The 7,500-nt window shown below is 48.4% G+C and overlaps 1 protein-coding gene across 5 annotated transcripts in view; it reads right to left on the bottom strand.

Moving 5' to 3' along the window:
* The window catches only part of mef2cb (myocyte enhancer factor 2cb), a 91,891-nt gene that overhangs the window by 39,935 nt on the left and 44,456 nt on the right, over positions 1-7,500 (bottom strand). The window lies entirely within an intron of this gene.

Here is a 7,500-nt window from a genome sequence, read left to right as displayed (position 1 = left end):
GTGTGCAGGATCAAGCTTTGACGGAGCCTTCAAAGGTCCTTTCAGACCTGCTGAGAGCGCCCCTAATCATACGATGAATTGGCACCACCACTAAGGACAGCTATTCAGTGAAAGTCAAAAGAAGGACCAGTGCGGAACTGCAGACTCCAACTAGGTTTTTTTTTTCCACCTCAGCAATTAATTTCAGATAGAATCGCATCTGAGTGTATGTCTGTGTGTGTGTGTGTGTGTTTGTGGGGGGGGTCAGCGTGTCACTCTTCATCTGCCTCTGGCACCACAAGCCCTTTCATCTCTTTTGAATTTACGTTGCAAAAGTCCCCGTCATAATCAAGAGGCATTCTGGGACACTAAGGGTCACATAATAAAGAGGCGAAAAAAAAAAATGTTGATCAAAGCAGTCGCGAGTTGGGAAAGAGATGAGGCGCGCAAGTGCAACCTGGAGAGAAGTCGGGGCACAGAAACACACCTGAGACCGCGGATGAATAGAAAGCGCCAGGCGAGGGCACGGTGAGTGGCCTGGGGTACAGGTTTCATTCACACCGCATACACAGAGAGACAGACAGAGAAATAGAGAAAGAGAGAGAGAGTGAGAGAGAGAGAAAGAGAGTGAGAGAGAGGTGGAGAAGCCCACCCAAAGAGAGAAGGAAAACGCTGATCTTACAGGAAGGGCTAAGGAGAGGAGTGAAATGTGGCCTATTACACTGCAGCTAAAAATATGGCTGCTTACACATTCTTTATCATACATGTGTGGAAACAAACTTGTGGTAATAGGAGATTGAATAGAATAACGTATTTGATGTATAATATCGCAATGTTACAATACACATACAATAGGTTGTGTAATCTCCAACCTCCACCCATCCCCATCAAAAACAAAGTTTCTTTCAACAAACTGTGCACAAACACAGACAGAACAAATTACACACAGACATGCACATTTGAGCGCACACACTCACACTCACACTCACACACACACACACACACACACACACACACACACACACACACACACACACACACACACACACACTAACACTTTCCCAGCTGTTTATCAGCATAAAACACGTATGAATGCCAGTGTGCCACTTTGATCTCTGCTCTCGCCCTGTTTCTCGTTTCTCATTTTGACACTTCTCTGCAAATAAAAAAGCTGCATGCCACACAAAGACGCCGCAGTGCCAGCCAACCGACGGCAGCCAATGGCAAGCCAACGGACTCCTGACAGACGCACAGATTAGGAGGTGCCAATGCCTCGAGTTCACCTTCAATCAGACGGTTTCACTAGAACGGCACAAAGTGTGTGTTACAGTTCTAACTCCCAAGACTTGTCAAAGCTCAAAACACTGGATATAGCGAGAGAGGGAGAGGAACGTGTTCTGGTCCAGCAACCTCCATCTCTCTCTCTCTCTCTCTCTCTCTCTCTCTCTCTCTCTCTGCCAGGGTGTCAAGGCTTCTCTGCCTAGAACAATGTGCTATTTGGCTGTGCAGGAGGAGCTATGAAAGTAATCTAAAATTAGACTCAGCATGACCAAAGACGAAATGATTCATTTTCACACTTGTGTCCACTCATCTCCCACACATAAACACACACACTCACACACACACACAAACTCGCCCCCTACATGCGCGCACGCACACACACACACACACACACACACACACACACACACATACACACACACACACTCAGACAGACAGACAGTCAGTTTTTCTCTTCCTCCTTATTAGTCGCTTTCTGTGTGCCTCTGTGCGCACGCGTGTGTGTGTTTATGTGTGTGTGTTCAATTTCAGTTCATCCTAAGAACACTTACTGGCACAACAGACACACGAACGCCATCGGCAATTCAAAACCTAGGGTAAACACAGAGTTTAACGCTGTCAAGCCACACAATACACACCTCTCCACCACTCTCTCTCTCTCTCTCTCTCTCTCTCTCTCTCTCTCTCTCTCTCTGTGTTTCCCTCGCTCTTTCTCTGTCTGTCTGTCTCTCGGTCTCTCTGTTCCCTTTACCAGTTGCCTGGGCGCTGTCACACACACTAAGTGCTTTGTCGTCGGAGCCACATTTTCCAGCCGGCCTTCCCCACTGACTGGTCAATTATCCTAATGGGCCTCCCTGTGTCAACAGCCCCCTCGCTCCCTGCTCATAAAGGGCCATAAGAGAACTTATTATCCTCTGATTGCACATCATCACGGAGGAGCGCTCAGGAAACCTGCCAGGCCAGATGAGCAGCCATCCATCAGATGGACCCTGCTTCTTTTAGTCTTTCTCTCCTTCCCTCTCTCCTTCCTTCCCTCCCTCTCTCCTTCCCTCCCTCTTTCCTTCCCTCCCTCCTTCCTTCCCTCCCTCCTTCCTTCCCTCCCTCCTTCCCTCCCTCTTGCTGGGTCCGTATGGCTTTCGTAAGTAACTTGGGAGAAGAAGGATGCCAAGATTTGGATATGTGCTGATGAAGCCAGGCTGGAAGGATCCAGAGGCCTGGGCGTGATAGGCGGACATAAACCGCTACAAACACATGAGACTTGTGGCGGCTTTGTGCTACGGCAAAGATACTTTAGTTTATCAACTTCTCTGGTTACGGTTTTGATGGCCATTTTTAATTTCTCTTCAAGGTTCATGATTTTGTGGTGTGGTTTGCATGCATGAAAAAAAAAGAGAAAACACTGACCATTAGTGTGATGCCGGAACCTCAGGCTTCTGTTACTACAAAGTTATACTTCCTGTAGAGAGGCCACTACTCTGAACCAACATGCAAACTATAAATACTTATAGGACAACAGTTGGCTAGACCACTACAACAAGAGAGCTGTATGGAGAGAGAAAGACTCTGATTAGACTCTTCAATTCCCCGCCAGTCTCTGGTGACTGTGGGCTTCTGGCAGGCCGTTGGTGATAATTACAGAACATGGCGGCTGCAGCACCATTGCCACAATCAGGCAGCGCAGCGTGAAAGGCAGCCAGAGGAGTGGAGCATCAACTGTGAATTAGTTTCTCCTCCGCTCACCTCCTCAGACGCTCAGGCTTTCAGCGGGCGCGAACGTCGACCTCACGGCACCCGACGAAGGGCGCACTGGGCCCCACCTCACACACGCACAAGGACGCACACACACACACACACACACACACACGCAAGCAGGAAAAGTTCATATTCTTACAAATATAGCATAGAGAGGCATGAACACACACACACACACACACACAGACACACACACGCGACGACGACGCACGCGACCGACGCGACGCGACGACGCGACACACACACACACACACACACACACACACACACACACACACACACACACACACATGCACACACAAACAAACACAGAAAAAAAAAATCATGTTCATACAAATACTGCACATATATGGACACACACAGAAACACATGCGCACACACACACAGGCGCACATGTGATGGGATGGATCCTTTTAAAACCCCTACGCACACACACACACATTCAGACACACATACAGTTCTGTACACATACACACACACCTACACATTCCAAATGTTACTGTGATGCATCAGAGCATGGTGTTTGACACAAAGGATAACAGCAACACAGATCAGTCTCCCATCGCTCTGTGCTGCGCAGTACGGGGCAGGCCAGCACATGACGAATGCATCACCAAACACGAAACCACCCAAAAATAACTCTCAGGAAAGCACTGAGGTCATTCACAGTAGCCTACCAGGAATCTGATACGAGCTACTGCAACACTGCCCCACTCTTAGAACCTCTCTCTCTCTCTCTTTCTCTCTCTCTCTCTCTCTCTCTCTCTCTGCCTCTTTCTTCCTCTCTTCCACAAACACAATGAAATATGTCCACCATACATCCACACACAAACTATATATGTTCTCCTTCTCTCTCTCTCTCTCTCTCTCTCTCTCTCACACACACACACACACACACATGTCCTCCCTCTCTCCTACACACTGACTAAAAGAAAAGGAAGGGGGAGCAGGGGAGATGAGTGTAGAAAGGAGGTCAGTCAGTGTAGTGTAGTGTAGTGTGTGTGTGTGTGTGTGTGTCCTCAGGGGGTTGTTGAGGGTGGAAATGATGAGGGATGGGAGTGGGGGTGGGAGAGAGAGTGTGTGTGTGTGTGTGTGTGTGTGTGTGTGTGTGTGTGTGTGTGTGTGTGTGTGTGTGTGTGTGTGTGTGTGTGTGGTGTGTGTGTGTGTGTGTGTGTGTGTGTGTGTGTGTGTGTGTGTGTGTTGGCGGGGTGATGGGGGGTGTTCAGGAAGCACATTTGTATGCATTTCCTCTCATAACAGGAAGTGCCAGACGGCTTCCCCTTCACAATGGCTTCGCTTCTGCTTCCCGCCTCCCTGTGCTTGTTTCCCCAGAGGATGGGCTGGCCCACTGGAGGTGGATGGAAAGAGAGAGAGAGAGAGAGAGAGAGAAAGAGAGAGAGAGAGAGGAGGAGGGCTAGGGGCATCATCATGCTCGGGGTCTGAGGTTAGATATTGAGTTATATGGAGATATATGATAAGACAAAGACAGAGATAAATCACTAAAGGGGGCGGGGGGGAGGTATTTGAATGGCTGTCTTAGAATTTGGTGTGATTTGGGTGTTTGCAGGTGGGGGTGGGGGCATAAGGATGATAGGTTACTGCTAACCAGACGTCAAAGCCCCCAGGAAGTGACTTCTACCCAGCCCCAAACACAAACAAACACACACACATACACACGTCAGGCCCTTAATTGGAAGAGGTATGGAGGTGTCTGCCTATGACAACTGGGTCCTTTTATTATTTCACATCTTCCTGCCCCCACACTCTTGCTCTTCCTGCTCCACATCCTGAGGCGATGTTTTGAGCTTTCTGCTGATGCCTCACCCTAGTCTAGTCTGCCTCCACGGACAGGAATGTACGCATTTCACAAGGGCCATCCATAGCAGCACTGTGGATGAAAATACCCCATAATAATCCCAAAATAACATAGTAAGTTTCTCTGTGAATTTACCACTGAGGACGTTCACATAGCACAAAGCAGAGGATGTCAGGGAACTGGAGTTCCTCTTCTCCTTTGCAGTGGGTTATCTTTTTAAAGGCCATGAATGAAGTCATTTAGTAGGGACCCCAGACTTAGCTTGTGGTGAGAGCAATATGTGTATGCACACGCGCACACAAGTTTCACTGATGCAACCTTTTTTTCTTTTTTACTTTTGTTTGTGCTTTATTTCTGGAGCGAACGTGAACACGTACACGGAAGGGAAGAACTTTTTTTTTTTTTTTTTTTTTACACACACAGCGAAGTGGAGCAGAAGAGAGTACGAGAAGGAAGGGGAAAAACTAAATTTAATATAAGCAAACGAGAAGACAAAAAATAAAGCAGAAGAGACAAGAGGAAGAAGCAAGAGAAGCAAGAGGAGAAGAAGAAGAAGAAGAAGAAGAAGAAGAAGAAGAAGAAGAAAAAGAAGACAGGACGTTGCTAGAGTAAAGAGCAGAAACAGAGAGAGAGAGAGAGAGAGAGAGACGCAGAGGTAGCAATCGCAGGGAGGGAAGGTGGGAACGAGGGATGAGAACAGGGGTGAATGGATACCCAGAGGGCCTCATTATTTTCCTGCTGTTAATTTCACTCAAACTGTTTCACACTCTGCCGCTGTTGATTGGAGAGACGCCTCTGTTGTCATGGGCGACAGAATGATGTCTTCGTGCCATCACAGCTTGGCGATGTAAAGAACGTAGAGGTGGGGGGAAGAGAGAGTGAGAGAGTGAAAGAGAGAGAAAGAGACAGAGGGAGAGAAAGAAAGAAAGAAAGACAGACAGACAGACAGCAAGTGAGGAAGGGAGGTGGCAGAATGTATAGTCATTCTTTATTCTTGTTTATTTTGAAGCCGATCCACGTTAAAAAATGTAGGCCACTATTTTTAAAACTTTTTTGCACACACAGAGTTAAGTAAGTCGCAAAAAAAAAGTTACAGCTCGATGTGTTTTGAGAGTTATGCATTGCCAAGCCTATGAGATGTCACTTCGGGTTTACTCAAGGCCATCCTCGGAGTGCCAAGAGTGTGTTGTCCTTCTTCTCACGTGTGGTCACCTTTCAGGAAGCTGCCTTCCATTGCTCTGTGCTAAGAGTGATGACTTCATCCTCTCTTCCGGCCAGCGCTACCCCGGGGCCACTTCCTCCTTGATGACCTATCCTGACATTCTCTTCCGGAGTGACCGGCCCTTAATTCTACCTAGCCCCCAGTGATGGCGGGCCACATGGAACAATGTGGCTACAGAGACGCAGGGAGACCCTGGTCACCTCCGCTTCCAAGATGGCCGCTCCCTGAACCGCAAGAGCTAGTGACCTGAATATGGGAGATTCAGTAATGAGCTGAAAAAGGATGTGTTTCTCTCTCTGTGTGTGTGTGTGTGTGTGTGTGTGTGTATGGAGGACAGACACAGGAGCTGAACTGAATTTCTAAGAGTGTGTTTGTATGTGTGTGTGTGTGTGTGTGTGTGTGTGTGTGTGTGTGTGTGTGTGTGTGTGTGTGTCTGTGTCTGTGTCTGTGTGTGTGTGTGTGTGTGTGTGTGTGTGTGTGTGTGTGTGTGTGGTGTGTGTGTGTGTGTGTGTGTGTGTGTGTGTGTGTGCGCGCGTGCGTGCGTGTGTGTGTGTGTGCGTGCGTCTGTGCGTGTGCGTCCATGTCGGCCCCCTGTTTGCGGCCAGTGGCACAGGGGGTCCTTTCATGTGCGGCGCACTGGGGGAAGAGGAGCTTGAGTGGCGCGGGGGAAGAGAGCCAACGCTCGCACACTGATGCCCTCTGTGCACAACTCCCGGGCAGACGCTCAACGCCGGGGAGGCCTGCCTTAGGTGCCTGTGCTCTGGGGAAGTGCTTTTGGGCTGCGGAGGCTGTGGAGGGTTGGGGGGTGGGGGTTTTGTGGAGGGTGGGGGAGTTCAAGTGGCCGCCCGCCCAGCGCGATGGAAGGCCAGGGGCCCGCGAGGCTGGCGCCGGGGTGGGCAGCCTGGGCAGGGTGGGTGGCGCAGCCGGCCGTCCCTTCAAGCGGAGGTGATAACAGCCAGCAAATGGAACCCTCCACATGCGCTAAACGCAGGGCAGCCTGCAGAAGGTGCAGAGAGGGAGGGAGTGTGTGTGTGTGTGTGTGTGTGTATGGGAGTGTGTGTGTGTGTGTGTGTGTATGTGTGTGTGTGTGTTTGTGTGTGTGTGTGTGTGTGTGTGTGTGTGTGTGTGTGAGAAAGTTTGCAAATTCTGTGTGTGCATGTGTGTGTGTGTGTGTGTGTGTGTGTGTGTGTGTGTGTGTGAGTGTTTCAAAGTGTCAGATATACACCTTGAACTCCCCAATATTTTAAGCTTTCAGTAGGTATTGCATTAGAAATATGAATTTTATTTTGAATGTAATAATTAATAATAAATGCATTTAAATAATCTTAATCTCTAAACAGTTATAACAATATAATATTTGCCAACATAGTTTAAATAAATTTGAATTTCGAATTAAAGCTTGAATTTCCCCTTGAGGATCAATAAAGTATCTATCTATCTATCTATCTAT

Source organism: Alosa alosa, chromosome 5, assembly GCF_017589495.1.
Source record: "Alosa alosa isolate M-15738 ecotype Scorff River chromosome 5, AALO_Geno_1.1, whole genome shotgun sequence".
Taxonomy (NCBI): domain Eukaryota; kingdom Metazoa; phylum Chordata; class Actinopteri; order Clupeiformes; family Clupeidae; genus Alosa; species Alosa alosa.
This window is presented reverse-complemented; position numbering and strand designations above follow the sequence as displayed.